Below are 17,391 nucleotides of genomic sequence, written 5' to 3' on the forward strand. Positions count from 1 at the left end.
GATAGTGAAGATGGTTGGATGATTAACTGTTAGTATGATGATGTGAGGACAATGATGGTTTGGATGATAATAATGGTTATGATGATCATGATAGCAAAGATATGATGGTTATATAGAATGAGGACCGGCCGTGACATTGCAGGACCGATCAGTGAGGATATATTCATCATAGTGATGAAGATCTATATATATGTTGATGGTGATGAAGATGATTGATGATAGTGGTGATGATGTTGGAATTCATGATTTTTATAATATTATTTATGGGTATGATATTAAAACCAATTGAGAGGAATGATGATGAACAATAATTGACCCCCCCCCCCCCCCCCCCCACTACCTGCGCGTTGAGCAGATGATCACACACGTGGATCATGGTGGCCAGTTTGAATCCATTTGAACAGTAGTGAATGGGGAATTGGATTCTTTGCATGCTCAGTCAAATTTTCCCCAAGTAAAGGAGGTGGCAAGCCAGCATGGTTGTATTTGAAGGACGTCCCTAAATTTCTCGATGTGTTTTTATCCTAACTGCAAGTTGCAACTAAACAATTACATTTTTTCCTGCAAAATATGCCCACCGGGTGACGAGGATGATGCGGCCGCCGCAGCGACGGGGCAGAGCTGTTTCTACCGCACGCTGAAATGAAGGTCTTCTGCTGCTTAAAAGTGACGTGTTACCATTACCAAGCCATCGTCCAAAAAACTCCATAGTCCATTGCGTTATTCCACAAAATCTATAATGCAATCCTTCGGTGTCAGCTATAGATCTAACTTTAGAAGGAAGAAATGATTTCTACAACTACAGTTTTATGAATAACCGCCGTATGAGAAAAGACAAAACGGAGCTGAGTTGCAAAAAAGGAATTTCCCAGACCAGGGGGCAGGATCAGGACACACATTCCCAAGCCAGGCAAGCACTACAGTTTGATTTTTTTTTACTCCACATGTACCGTATGTCTTTTGAAGTCAATTAAAGTTACATGCCGAAAAATGTCAGACACATAACTGGACCTAAACCAAAATACAATCATTGACATTGATTCCATTGTGACTCGCGTGATTTACAAAAAAAATTTAACTTCTTGAATTAAGATTAAAATTGTGTAAGGCTAAGTTAGGGCCTACGTAGGCTTATTGCAGACTTGGTTTTCCTATTTATTTCAATCAAAGTACGGTATTGCTAATTCACATTGTCCAACAAAAATTTTGAATTTACAGTCGCTTTTGCAAGTTATTTGCATGCTGTGACTCGCTTGACGAAACACTATGAAGATTACTGAACTTACTGAATGTCTGTAATTTCTTCCGAAGATACCAGTGACCAGATTTTGATATAATTTTCTGGAGAGTATTTTGAAAATCTGGAAATATGTTAAAAATTCATTAATGCCTGACATTTTGATTTGAGTCGATTGCCATTTGAAAATGTGACTCGCGTGACACAGGAGTGTGACGCGCATGACAAGTATCATTTTGGGCTATAAAGCCCAGCGCGCACTATCTATGCGATCCGATGCGACGCGATTTTTTAATAAATCACATTTTGCACTTTTAATAAATGTAAAAGTTACAAGAAGTAAAATGATTCAATTTAAAGTTTGGCATAATGTTAGGAATAACAAAATCATAATTTTGCTTTGCGGCAAGCCCTGTGGTCGGAGTAAAGTCCAAATCGTCTTCAAGTCGCAGACGATGATGATGTCATTACGATTTGGATTTGAATTTTACTTTTATTCCTATACAGAGAGGCTCAAACTACTCTGAATTTGATTTCCGTAGTGTAGTCCTACCACTGTTCTGAACTTTGATTGCCAATATTAATTGGTTAGATTGTTCATATCAAATGTTATTACAATTTCTTTGAAATTCGGATCCCAACAAATAGCTTAAGGGCTTAAGTTGAACAAATTATCATGATTTTATACAGTATAATGGGCCAAATCTCCCCAAAATATTGCTCGTTTTGTGATATGTGACTCACATGACCCTAAAAAAACCTCGCGGAACAGCACTTTCGGGTGTTTTTTCATAATGAGTTAGGACATTATGCTCCTTACTTTTTATTAACTACAAATTATACTACCGGTACCTAATATTTTTTAGGTAAACTAAAATACAGATGTTTTTTTGTGAATCGCGTTACATATTTCAAGGGTGATTCTAACTTGAAATATTGTCCAGCTCAGTTGAAAAAAGGTGCAAAAAACAAAGTGATAAGTTAAAATGGCTATAAGATTTAATAGACAGAATCCAAAAAAAATTATGTATTTACAGACAACAGAACATAATTTTATGCAAATTTGACATCTCTTTAGGATTGTGTACAGTAACTCGGTCATTTGTATGTGAAAGGCAGAGAAAAATCAGATTTACACCTTATGGACATGTCCTAGCCAAAAATAGACAGTCAGACCGCAGGTCCCTATGCTAATGAGCAAAAAGGCCAGATTCATCCAAATCATCTCGTGGCTGAATCCTCCTCCTTGCAAAATATTGTGATTCGTGAGATTTTCTTTCTCTAAGAATTTACCTGTTTTAACCTCAAGTTATAAATGAAATATTATTGCACCATCAGATAGAGTAAAAGTTACTCTTTCATATTGGTCATTTATTTTGTATACAATATTTTGTTAAATAAGTAAATTTCTGGCCTGAAATTGTGCCTCAAAACTGAATTTTCTTCCTCTGTTTTCTTTTGCAAATTGTGCAAAACTTTTTATTTTGAGCCTCAATGATATCTATATCACCATAAAGCTGAACTTCTGTACTTTCTCACAATTCCACTCTTGATATGCGGCACCTTTTAATCAGGTCAAGATCACACTTTTCCCGCCAAGGTACAAGACGAGATTTCTGAAATTTTGTACTTGCATGAAATCCAGAGTTCTGATTGGCTGGATAAGGTTCACAGAACAACAGGCGCGGGGTATTTGAGGAGATTACCACATGGGAAGTGTGACCTTCCCACGAACCCAAGCACTGGAACCGTTGGAATTTGCCATTGTGTGGTCTTTTTGACCAATCAGAGTGCAGTTTACTTGTTTTCAAGCTGCTTTATGTACTTGGCAAATGAAAAGTGTGATCTTGACCCGATTAAACCAATTCTTATTTTGAAACCTATATCATTTCAAAGCATACATATTCAGCTTTATCATGATATAAAAATCATTTGGGCTCAAACAAAAATAAAGTGTGAAAATAGCAGCTTTTGTCAGGTGAAAATATTTATTTTGTAGCATATTTTAGATCAAAATTTTAACCTAAATTACAAAATCTTTGAATAAATCCAAACACATGACCTGAAAGAATGATTCTTCTTCTTTACAATGGTACCAAATTCATGAAATTCGATGCATAATTAGAGCAGCAATGACCGAATGAAAAGAGGTGTTTTGGTCCGCATCAAGCTCATTAAATATGCAAAACATCTCAAGTCATGAATATCACTTGGATGAAAGAAGCCACTTTCTTGGGACCTGCAGTCTGACTGTAGATATTCTTCATTGATTGGTTTGACTTGAAATTTGAAGCCTAGGGTGTCTAGTTACATGGAATTGCTGGTATAGATCTTGACCTATTATAGTTGTGCAAATTTGAATAATTTTATGGAAAAAATAATTGGAAAAAAAATGCGGTTAACAGTAATTATTTACTGATTTTAGACTAGGTTAGTATAGATAACCTCGTAATAGTGTGAGTGGGTTATTGCTTTACTTTCTCCAAATACATGCAGGTCTGTGAGATGTAATTGCCAAATATCCAAAACATAAAGCTGTGTGCCGTGATTCAACAACTTTGGCCTATTTCTGCTGCGCAAGTGCTGATATTGATTAAGTCACTATCACTTTTGATATGATATAATAATAGCCAATTTTTATAAAGCGCTTTTCCCAGAATGGCCCAAAGCGCGTTACAGCATATTATTACCCCGGTCATTGGATTCATTTCAATCCCGCACGAAAAGTGCACAATTTCCACTACCTGGGGAGCATTCCTTGCATTCATCGCAGCCTCATTATGGCGCTGGCAAATTCAAACATACAATATCTTTCGCATCCTACCGGATTACATTTGTATTACATACAAATTTAAAATCTCTTTCGTCTCTAACAACTGACATGTTTATTCAGCTCTGCACACAATCACACATTCACTCTGAAAAGCTAGCGCATGTGTTTGATACAGCACATCGCATTTCCTATTTACTCGACAGAGATGTCCGATATTTGGGAGAAGCTTTGTTAAGGATTGTTAAACTTCAGCCTGGTTTTTAGTTTCACATAGATCTAGACCATATGCAGAGATTTTTTACTTGTACCGTACACTCAATAAGTAGATAAACACAAGGTACGATGATATGCCAGTGGCATACTTTACTAGACTGGAAAAAGAAGAAGAAACTGAGTGGAATGTGCCATCTCGGCAGCAATATTTCCTGCGAAAATCACCTTTCCCTCATGGGCATTTTCACAACAGATGGACACAGAGGCAAAAAAATCAAGTTGATATTCATGTCAAATGCTTTATGTTTTTTAATAAAACAAGACCTGAAGTTTCTGAGACAAACTTTTTTTCCGACTCTGGCAGCCATTTTTTATTTCAAAATGGCTGCCAAAGTATGGATACAAATTAGTGTTGAAAATAGTATATTGATACATATTTTGTTTTGACAGATTTTTAAAGAACAGGTTTGATCATGATGTTTTTGCCTGTGATTTAGCTTGCTATTATAACACTTTTTTAAATCCCACAGAAAGAAACACCAGTAATTCATTCATCTGATAAAAAAACATTGATGAAGTATGTGATATGGTATGTATTGTCAGTTACCGAAAACATGAACTTTTTTTTTTCATTTCCTGGAAAAGAGGATATATTATATGAAACTCTCTAGGTAACACCCCTCCCTTCTACACCAAAATTAAAGATTACCAATTAACAATGAAGCCATAGGGTACCATTAAATATATGTAATGTCAGTTACCAAGTGGAAAATGTAATGTCAGTTACCGAGATGTAATGTCAGTTACCATGATAAAACGTTGGTTACCAATATTGAAATGCAAATATGTGGTAAATTTTATGGTGAAGAAATATTGTATACTTGTTATTTAAGTCTTTCACTTTAAAAGTCACACCAGAAGGAGCTTGCTATTGACTTTTAAAAGGTATAGTTCACAAGGAATACTATATGAAATTATGAAGGAAGTTGCATTTCCATCGTGCAAAAAAAAATACTATGAAATTGTTTTGTACATGCACTTACCAAGTACCTAATTGTTTGTATCAGACAATTTTTTGTTTGGTTTTCAGGGGGGGGGGGGGTAGGGGGTACTTTCCCCAACTTATTGCCTAAATCTGCATCATTTTTTAAGCTTAACATTGCGATGAAGGGGATTTCCAGGGTCCCTTTTTTAGTTTCTAGGATTCTTTTGAGCATTGCCTCGCTAAAAGTAAATTCCTTGTTTTTATACCTGTTAGTAGTGTGGATGTGTGATACAATTTTGTTTTTGGTTTACAAGTATAGATGAAAAGTGAAATTTGACAGCTCTGATCAATGTTGCATGGATCTACTAAAACTGTGGGTTTTTTTTCAAATTTACAAATAGTTCAGTTTCAGTTTAGAAGCTGGAGTTTATTTTTTGTTGACAGCTTATAAAAGAAATTAGCAAAGAAAATGATTAAACAAATTATGAAGAGAATTGAAATCCGACAGATATGAACAAGCATTGCTTGCACTGACCAGAATAGAAATCAATAAAACTACATGGCTGCATGAGATTCGGGGGAGGGGTACATGTAGCCTAGGGGAGGAGACCCTCATTCATTTTGCCTTTTTGAGGGGAGGGCGAGGTTGGAGAAGGAAAAAGGTTTAAAAAGTCAATATAAAACTGATGAATATATTATGGGTGTATAATCAGAAAAATCCATGTGTACAGTCAATGCAATATTAATTTACTATAGGAAAACATGTAGCTGCTATGACCCCCCCCCCCCCCCCCCCCCCCCCCGGAGTAAGTAAAACATACATTTCTTATCTTTGGATAATTAAAAATGTGAAGTATTATGAAACTTTTATGATTTTAAAAAGCCTTACATATAAGTACCAAGAAAATTATGCCTTTGAAAATCATATAGCACTGGTAAATGTTAATGTGTATTGTCAGTTACCGACAAGTAATGATAAAAATGTTCAAATCAAAGAAAAGAATTAAGAAAAAGAAAAAGTTTTTTCATTGAAATGTTCCTAAAAACTCGGGTATACTTCCACATCAAGCTCACTTTCATGTGAAGCCCTGCACAGAAGATACAATGCAATGATTCCACACATTTGACTTCCATGTGTTATCTCTATGGCAAATTAAGTGCAAAGTCAGTTACCGTAATGTCAGTTACCAGCATGGTTGTGGAAAAATTATCATAGTCCCCAAAAGACAAAAACGAATTGTTTAATATTTTGACACATCTTAACCTAGTAACGGAGGTATATTTACATATTCAAATTATTACTCTATCTACTCAGGGACATGAGATATTTCAATTTTTAATGAACACCCTGAAATTGCATGTCCTTTAGCGTAATGTCAGTTACGGACACATTTTTGCTTGCTGATGCGTAAAAAAATGTGGTTACATAGGAAAACTTAGTATCAGAGTATACAGCAAGGTTCACTTTATTAACTCTATCAAAAACAAACTCCCATCATTTGTTGTTTTAGAGATACACACAATGAAAGGTGTGAAAACATTGTGCCGTGTAATGTCAGTTACCGTGAAAATGCCCTCATGGGATTTTTTTTGGGGGGATCATTTATATTTTGGAGTCCAAAATTAAACTATGGTCATTAATAGGAATTTTGGAAATCAAAATCATAGATTTTACCCCTAGATTGCTTGATTTTTTTTTGCCGTATTAGGATCTACTGTGTGTGCACTGTGCAGTGCAATAGAAAATAAGATAATATAATATACAATATAATATCAATATAGGAGATGCATCTAAGTCCTGGATCATATAGCTGTTGGGAGGGAGTTGAAGTAATTTTTGTCTAATATTTGGGCACTTTACTCTAACTGTAATGTAAATTAGTGTTAGACCAACATTAATTTTGTAGGTGACAGTAGGTCGCTGATTTTATTTTCTAATCCTAAAGTAAGAAAAATGATACTCATTTCATATCTACTGAAGATAAGGATTCATATACCTACAGAACAGGCCGAAAGTTAGGGCCATCCTCACATTTAGCAGATAATCATACATAACACTGCATTCTGCATATAAGCAAATGTAAAATTTGAATATATTAAAACCGACTTGGGTTTGGCAGAAGTGCAATCAAAACCAGTTGGAAATATGCTTAAAGGGTAATCCAACCCATATAAAAACTTGTTTTTATAAGGAAAAGAAAAATCAGACAAGTTGATAGGTGAAAGTTTGAACAATATTGGACAAATAACAAGAAAGTTATGAATTTTTAAAAGTTGTAAATATTGGTAATCACTATACCCATGGAGACTTCGAATTGGCCGCATACGGGATGTCATGGTGATGTAAGGCAAGGACTACTCTTTCATGTACTCCAATACATATTATGGCTAAAATGTAATTTTTCCTAAAAGTTTTATTTCAAATTATATTTTTCTTTCATGAGAATATAAAACAATATACTACCTGGGTTATATTTAGATTACTGCCCCAGGGGAATGGGTACTTAGGAGAAAACCACAAATCCCTGATAATAAAGTACATGGCCTATGAGAAAGTTATCCTTGCCCCTTGTCATAATTTACTTACCCAGTTGCCAATTTGAAATCTACATAGTATTAGTGATCTCAATTTTAAAACAGCTATAACTGTCTTATTGCTTGTCCGATTTCTTTCAAACTTTCACCATTCTGTTTAATTTATTTTTCTCCTTCCCAAAACAACATTTTATGGCCAAGGCTGGATTCCCCTTTAAAAATGTGATGTCATGGAACTGCCATAGCCCATCCAGTATCAATCCATTTGAATGAATTCATGCAGTGTTTCATTTGTGGCCTTAAACTTTTGGCCTGTACTGTAAGGACTATACCAAATTTATATGTTCTATAAGTATCCATGAAAGCCATAGTTTGCTTGAATTTCCATTAGTTACTACATGTAGTAGCACAAGGCTTGGCCACCTGGGATGAATGTCATTTTTAATAATTAATTATTTCCTAAAAGAATAATCAAATGATTTGATTGTTCTGGATTCATTGTCTTCCAAATCACAATAGTTGACCTAAGTAATAATGACCTCCCAAATACAGAAATTTACCTGCAAAGTCACCTGTTAGAAAATAGATCTCAATGGGGTTTTAGTTATTGAACATAGGGTCAAGAGTATTGTCTGTTTCTCAGAAATGAAATTAGGCGTATTGTTCCCCCTTCTCTTGAAATTATGAAATGAGATTAAAATTTTTAATTTATTGTTACAATGAAAAATATCTTGTAAATCAATGCTTGTATTATGCATCCCTCCAAGTGCATCCCTGCATATGAACGTGTCAGCCCGGATTGAGTTTTGACATCTGCATTCCAAAGTCCGATTAAGAGTAAAGTTCCCTAATATCAGACGGTTCCAAATGGAAATGACTTCAACTACCCCCCCACTACTATAGATTCAAGCGTGACATATGTAAGAATGTATTTTCTATTGCACAGCACACACAGTAGACTCAGGATGCTGCTCAACAATGTTCAACAAAAATATTCCAGGGAAAAATTCAGATACATGTACCACCAGCACAACTTTCCAGTTATGGGAAATTGATTATGGGCAGTACAGTTTCCATTGAATAAATCCCGGGTTTTAAGTACATATACATGAAAATATCAAAGCCATATTCTTATAATGTGGCAAGATTATATGATGACAGTTTCAACATGTATGACTTACAATTTGACAATTTAAACTCCACATTTTGTCAAACTTCTGATTCCAACACTGAACAGATAAAAGATGAGAATTGTTTGAATGTATTATTTTTAACTCTATGTTTCACAATTGTGGCTGCACATTATATGTGCAGTCTAGTGATTTAAAACCATATTTTAAAGAAATATTATATTGCACCATGTAAGACTGCTTGGACAAACCTGTGCAAATGCTGTACAATTCTGTTTCCCCATGATTTTTCAATTTCTTGAAACTTCCACATTTCCACTGCAAGGTCATGTCTTAAATTACCTCATCCTCCACCATGGTGGCCTTGGATTCCACATTGGCCTTTTGGGGGGTTTTCCCTTGTTAATTTTTCTCATTTGTGCTGCAATATATAAAGGTAGATTTTGAAAAGTGCCCTTGCCCTAAAAATATTTAATTTGAAGGCCTGCAAGTGTTTGTTTCAGCAGTTAAAGTGAGATAAGACTTCTACTACGTGAGATAGCCGATATGTGTTCCCTGTTTTATCAGGTTTTTTTTTATAGTGTTAGTGAATTTCCTGTAACCCTTATCAATTCTTTTACAAATTATGAACTTTCAAGTTTGCATTCAAATGCTTAAAAAGGTTAAATACAAAATAACTGTTTATTTTGAAAAATCAGAAGAGTGTTTCATGAAAGGACTTGTCAGATGTTTTATCCGACAAGTCCTGATTTATATGACAGTTACATCAGGCTGGTTACATTGTAACAGTTCTTTTCAGCCAATCATATTCAAGGATAGTTGTCAGATCTGACAACTTGTCAGACAGAAATGTTCATGAAACGCTCCCCTTATTTCAATATTTAGTTGATGAATGAATATTGAATCTTATTTAGCACCCAAAAATACATGCAACTTACAGTTTATGAAACACAACCCAGGTACACGTAGCTGAAGGTAGCATTCTTAACCAAAATTCTTTCTTTTGATTTATAGGTTCTGATGATACCGCTCCTCCAGCGGACAATAAATTCCCTTTTCCAGATGTGGAACTTGTGACGGAAACAGAAAGTGAGGAATGTGCTGCTCAAGAAAATGAAGAGAACATACAGAATGGTAAAAGCAATGAAGATCTGATGCAAGTCTAGTCCAGTGTGGTCCAAATTGCAGTAGAACTAGAGAATGGCTACATGTACATGTATATGAGCACCAAGGATCTTAAAAGAATGGCTAGGAAAGAGACGAAAGTTGTGCAGTTCATGAACTTTAAGAAGAGGATTTCACATGATCCTGATCAAGTATGTCTGCTTTAATAAAAAATGCATTTAAGGTTTTTTAAGTAAGGGGGGGGGTAAATCATAATAGAAGAAAACTAACCAGCAATTTGGGTGAATTGTATTTACAGGAGGCAAGAAAGATTTTTTTTTTTCTGTCTCCATCAATCAAATTTGAATATACATATGGCACTTACATGACATTTGCTAGAGACGAAATAGCACCCCCCTCCACCTTTCACAAAAAAAAGGTTATCTTACATGCATTTCACCTTATTGGCCCGAATTCACAAAGGCGGTTTTGAAAACCCACGGTTGAATCCATGGTTTATGCAGATTTCCTGTATAAATTACACTTAATTTAGCGCATATCGGGCACGTGTATAAAAAAATGTCCAATGCTGATGTGCGCTTTTGTCACAGTGCGCCAAATTGACGCCTGTTGCCGTTGTTATCCACGCTATTTTATTCATGAGTCCACTGTTTTGAATTAATGAGTGTACTCTTCAAACAGTGGACTTATAAAGCGTATCTAACCATGGTGACAGGCGTCAATTTGGCACACTGACAAAAGCACGCATCAGCATTGGACATTTGTTATACACGCGCCCGATACGCACTAAATTAAGCGTAATTTATACATGAAATCTGCATAAACCATGGACTCAACCGTGGGTTTTCAAAACCACCTTTGTGAATTTGGGCCATTGTTTCAAGTACATTCTCAACAACTTTTCTTTCAAAAAATCAAGACACTTTCTCTTGTCATTAATTCAAAAAGAAAATTGAAGGTCCATTATAAGGTTCATATGCAAGCTAATTTTGAAGGACTAATTGACTAATACCTCAGTCACATTTCCTCTAGTACGGCGGCAGTACGGCAAGTCATTTTAACATTTTTTGTACTGACTACATGTATAGGAGGTTTGAATAAAAATGAACAAAACGGCTTGTTTTTGCTTGCTTTACGGCTGCTGTAGGGAAAATATGACTAAGGTATAAAGCACTGGAACTGTCGGTTATGGAGGGAGAGAGTAAGAACAATTTATGCTCAAACCACTCAGCCTTCCCCATACTTGGAACTAAATCACTTTGATACTAATCATTTATTTTTCTTCTTTATTTCTTTTTTAAAGGCTCCGTTGTATCAGAAGGATGGTCTACTATTTGTATCTGCAAGTGATAAGAGATTGCTCTTTGTTCCGGTTAAAGACATTTTGATGCCAGGTGATTTGATGTTAAGGCTTGAAAAATTGTTTATTTGTTTATAACTGAAGTGGATATTCTGGATATGTGTATAATTATTCTGGATGTATTTTCTGCATGTACATGTACTTTATACTTTTCATGAGAAATGGGATAGGCCTACAATTCTTGCACCGACCCCATCAAGGGTGGCATGAGTTTTATAGCCCCCCAAAAAATGTTGATTAATGCCCTCTACAGCCCACATAAATCGTCATCCAGTTAATAATTCATATCACTTTCCATGTACCTAACATTTGACGTGAAGTGAAAAGAATCTTTCACTGGTCAGTAAGTTACATGCAGGCATTTCTGCTGATTTGAGCTTATTCCATTATTTTCATTTATTTTCACGATTGTGGGGTCAAGTTAAAATACATTTCTCTGACTACTCTGATTACAGATGTAGTCTTGATGGGTTTTCTGGGGGGGTATTGAGTTTTTTATTTGAAATTTTATGTTTGTTGACAATATTTATACCAAAAAATAATAATTTATGTAATGAGTTTAGATGTTTTAATTACAACAATGACAGATATGTGATGTTCTCATTTTTCTATCATTTTTTTTGTCAGACACATGCACTACACACTCACATGTATGTATGGGACTGCATAAAAGTTTTACCCAAATGTGTCGGCTGTTTTTTTTTTTTTTTTTTTTTTTTTTTTTTGGTTGTCACATTTAGAATGTTTGAGTATACATGTATGAAGAGCATTCTTTTGCAGTGGACTTTTTACTCGATTATTCTACCTGAATTTAGATGAAAAAAGATTTTCGAAACAATAAAAAAAAATTCGCCTTCCCCACAATATGAGCATCCCTTATGATTTCACATTTCATTGAAGAAACATTTCTCTTTCTTTCTACTCTAGATGATGCCCCACCTCTTCACACACCTGGATGCAGATAGCTTTGACTACAGCAGAGTCTATGCGGGCAGTCCGTCAGTGACCAACCGATGCCGCCAGACACTGGCCCAATTTTTTCCCTACTGGTGGACCACTAAAATAAAGAAATACATAGAAAATTCAGTGTCACAAAATATACAACAAAAAAATTCACATGATACTATATCTTAAACCTTGAATCAACCAATAGATAATACTCCTGAGCAGGATTTCTCAATTTTCTTGCTTGAATTTATCAGCCTCAACATATAAGGATAAACGTCTCTGTGCATGGGTGCTGCCATTTAATTTTGCTTACGACTTATAGCTCCTACTCCGCAGCAATTCGAGGAGTCTAAAGAAAAAAAAAAACATAGCCGCGCCCATGCATCAACCAGGTTTCTGTCTTACAAAGAGTTACGATTGATCCGATCAGTCGTATCTTATGGAAATCCATCAGTGTCATAATTTTTTTACATGAAAAATTTGCACAATGTCCTTTGTATGCAAAGAGAAGCGCAGTGAATTTTCAAGAAAACAATGAATGCATGAATATACATCATAGCTAGAAAATATTTTGAACAAAAATGCATAATAGATGTTGATGTTGCTGGCCGTCCATAGTTGCGATTGATCGGATCAATCATAACTCTTTGTAAGACGGGGCCCAGGACTATAACATCATTGGCCGATAAATTCAAGCAAGGAACTTGAGAAATCCTACTCGGTAGTATTATTTCCATAGCTCTACTTGGTTGATTCCAGATTTGAAATATATTATAATGGGAAAATTTTGATATATGAGGAAATTTAGATCTGAAAGTGGTTGAAAGTCTTTTGGTGACACTGAATTTTTTGTATTTCATTATTTTGTTCAACATCCTGGGCCATCACCCGTCAAAAAAAAAATGTAATGACTCGGCCCAAGTACGCCTTGATTTGGGAACTTTGCTGATCTTCACCTGCCCAAAATGCTGCACTGAAAGAGAACCATACCATCCAGAATTCATATGGAAGCAAGACTCACAACTCATCCATCTCATGATGTCCAGTTCTCTTCAGACCATAGTTATGAACAGCCTCGGAAGACAACCAAAGTAGGTTATAGGCTAACTTCAGTGCAAACTCTGTATAAATGGGTCATTTAGACCATCAAAATTTGTTGCATTATGTTAATGAGAAAATAAGAAAAATCATAACAATACACATACGGAATTTAGACCCATTCAGACAAGATTTGTTGCATTATGTTTATCAGAAAATCAATACTTAAAAAATTAAGGAATTCATCAGAAGCAGAGTTTACCTTACAAATCCGTTTGTAAAGTTATGTATAACTTTACAAATGGCTGTAATTGTAGATTTTAAATATGGAGCTAACATTCATAATTGATTATTTCTATGGGCAAAGATTTTTTTTTTGCACAATTGAGTCAAATTCTTGGGCATGTGATCATCCTTTAGTAGTGATAAAAAGAAATTCCAGGTGTTTGTAAAATTGTCGCTAACCCATCTCAATATACACAAGTGGGAATTTTTACAATCAGTATACTTTCGAAAAATGGCCTTCTGTATAAAAAAAATCATAGAGAAATGAGTATACTCGAATCTATGATGGCAAGCTTATGGGTACTGTTAAAGTAACTTGCAAGAGGTAAAAATAAAATATTGAAATACATGTTTAGTTGTCAAAATTGATCATATCTGGAATTTTAGGGCCAACATACTGTCTCCTTTTGTTTTTGTCTCGCCTGCATAGCATAGCGAGGCTCTAGGCGCCGCTTTTGCGGTGGCGGCGGCGTCGTCAATGAAATCTTAACCAAGGTTAAGCTTTTGAAATGTCATCATAACTTATAAAGTATATGAACCTAGTTCATGAAACTTGGACATAAGGATGATAGTGTATCACTGAACATCCTGTGTGAGTTTCAGGTCACATGACCAAAATCAAAGGTCATTTAGGGTAAAAGAACTTTGGCCATTTTTGGGGTAATTGTTGAATTGGCATCATAACTTTGAAAGTTTGTGGATCTGGTTCATGAAACATAGACATAAGGGTAATCAACTATTAATGATTGTTTTGCACCTGTCTTAGGTCACATGATCATGGTCAAAGGTCATGTTGGGTCAATCGACATAGTATTTTATTATCTTATTATCATATTAGTGTTTTCTTTTGTGAATAATTATTTAATAGCTGCGTTAAAAGTTAGCACTGCTGCTATATCGAATCGCGTAATGCAGGCGAGACTGCCAGAGGCATTCCACTTGTTTTCCAAATTGTGCCTTAGCATCTTTATCACAAGCAGTCATCTCGCATTGTGTTACCAATCAGAATTGATTATTGAAATGAAATTGTTTAAAAACTGAAAACCCCAAAAAGCTACAGATAATTTGGGTTTTTGTGACCTTTGACCCAAATGGGGTGCCGATTCTGTTAAAATCTCTGACTTCAGTGTTTTTACTCATAGTTAGTGTTGTTTTATTGATGTAGTGTATATGTCTTCAAGAACACTTGTATAACCTAGAATGTTCACTTTGCCCACTCATGACATATTAAATTTGTAGTTCATATATTTTATTTCCATGTGATAAAGAAATTTCATCATTTTTTAAAAGTATATTTTTTCACTCTTATTACCATAACTTCAAATTCATTTTTTACCAGGTTTCTCTGTCAGGAGATCATCAGTGCCCGTACACCCAGGTGTGACCTCTACATTATGCTTCCTTTGTACAATCTTAGTGACTTTACCAACCAACCAACCAGCTGCATCCTTATCCCTTGCCCTTGCAGCAGACGGTTGGCCATCGATCTCCAGATCAGCTAAAGATTGATAAAGTTCAGGTGGTAAGTAAAAACCCACATCCTATTTCAGAGGAGTGTTTCATGAAAATATTTGAAAGTGATATTCACTGACTTAAATTTTCACTTAGCCAATCAAATGCAAGGTTATAGGCTTAAGGCCCCTGTTGCATTTGTATCAAACACGGAGGCGGCTTTACGTAGACCTGTATTACACCCCCCTTTTTCTAAAAAGCTGGACTGACGCCGGCTTGATTTGAGTCAACCTCTGGATGTGGTTCAGCCTCAGTTCCGCAAAAGTTATACCCCCAGGTGGACTCAAGCCAGCTTTACCCTAAAGAGGGGGCGGATTCCATCCCCCTCCCCCACCTCAACATTTTTCATGATAAATCTACCGCGCAACATTTTTCAACCACGCTGCTCAATAACTTATTACTTTCAAGTCTCATGCAACTTTAAACATATTTTTCAAAAACGTGAATTCATGTACATATCAAATGCATATTGTGTTTTTTTAGTCAAAATTCATAAATGTATCATTGTTTCTACTTTTACTGAGTAAAATCAATTGATTTTGCCTTGTTTATGATCAAAATTAAGTTGGCAAGTCGGAGATATTCCCCAACCCCTATGGTCTTATATCATCTTACTCCACATAGATAATTCTACAGTGGGTGCCTATCTCAATTATGTGGCGGTACCAAATCCATTTACTGCAATATATAGCAGCCCAAGAAATACAGGACTAGTTCAGTTGGCACAATATTTTATTTATCGCATCCCACCTACTTGGAAAAAAAAATGAAAAAGCAGATAGATTTTCCCGGAACCTCAATAATTGAGCATTGTGGATACTAGACACTTTAATGATCGAGCATTGTGGATGTTAGACACAACAGTGTTTACCAGTGTTGTCAGTAGTTTCTGTTTACCACGTATTGACCTATTTGCCACCAGATTTAACTTTACAGGTATATGTCACGGTCAGTAGACCTGGGAGCCAAGATTACGGATGCCTTAACTCTGTGAATTGGGGCCAATTTTGTTTCTAGATCCTCCCCCCCCCCCAACTTTGCCTCATTAGAAATTGTATACAGAAAATGTGGAAGGACAAAGCTATGCTGCTAGTTCTTGTCACTGACAGGCCCTGTCAACCATGGTTCCAGCTAAGGTTCTGATCAACCTGACACTTGGGAAACCTATGTTCATACCTTAATCATGCTCACATTTGGTTAATTCAGTTACACATGAACTATGTCCACTGATCATCGCTTTGATCTTGTATGTTGCAGGCTTTGCCAGATGCATGGTAAAGGATAGGACGAAGCGACAGAACCACTTCCAGGTGGATTAAGCAAACTGTGGCTGCAGCTGGAACCAACACAGACGTGTACAAGGTCCACTCCACAATTACAAGGACTACAGCTTTGTCAGCCGCTAGCAGTGATAATATACCAGTGAAACTGATTCTTGACCAAGCTGGATGATCAAGTGCAAAGGCTTTCCAAAAGTACTCTAAGAAACCAAGGGAAGCTCTAGGACAAAGTACATCAACTAGGGTTTGTGTCAGCAGCGGTTGGACACCAATGGAGACAGAGGATGAAGCAGATGGGTAGTTTAGATATTTTCCATGAAAAAAACTCTGTTGCTTACACACTTCTGGTCAGATCATCATACCTGGCTCATTGTGATGTAATTTCTAAAAGTCATTACTTCATAATATAGTAAGATTAAAGACGAACAAAGTGTAATCATTAATTTATAAGTAATGTAAGGGAATATACTTTGTCCCCTGCCTCTCACCCTAAGTGGTTTTCAAAACAGGCAAAGTTCTTGGTAATCTTCCTTTTTGTAGTGGCAGATGTCACAATCTAAATTATTCTTCTGAGATTGAAGACAAGATCTTTTATACCCACTAACTGGCTGTCATTGTGATGTATCTGCTCCCCTTACGTTATTTATGAAGTATTGACTAACCTTGAAACAGGTAAGTTCTTGCTCAATCTCACCATTTTGTTTTATGATTCTATGTATCATCAACAATTTTGACAAAATTGAAGTCATTTAAAAGCTGGTAGATATTGAGGTTTGCCATACACGGCACGAGAACACCTATCATCAGGCAGACCGTATTGGTTGCCCAGTGCAAGATGATTTCATTTCTATTTTTAATCCTGGAGAAATTTACAGCCGTTACTACCCAATGTTTTTGTTTAGGGCTGTGACGCAAATGTTAAGTAATCAATTGCTAATTGCAGTGGCTAATCACGATCATTATAGCATGC

General features: G+C 35.8%; 1 long non-coding RNA gene across 1 annotated transcript; it reads left to right on the top strand.

Moving 5' to 3' along the window:
• The first annotated feature begins 360 nt into the window (after positions 1-360).
• On the top strand, positions 361-16,739 carry LOC129265855 (uncharacterized). Its single transcript, XR_010294153.1, has 6 exons — positions 361-910; positions 9,888-10,007; positions 11,302-11,392; positions 12,286-13,397; positions 14,969-15,151; positions 16,399-16,739. It is a non-coding gene; the product is annotated as an uncharacterized LOC129265855 (long non-coding RNA).
• Positions 16,740-17,391: the final 652 nt, after the last annotated feature.

This window comes from Lytechinus pictus, chromosome 7, assembly GCF_037042905.1.
Source record: "Lytechinus pictus isolate F3 Inbred chromosome 7, Lp3.0, whole genome shotgun sequence".
NCBI lineage: Eukaryota > Metazoa > Echinodermata > Echinoidea > Temnopleuroida > Toxopneustidae > Lytechinus > Lytechinus pictus.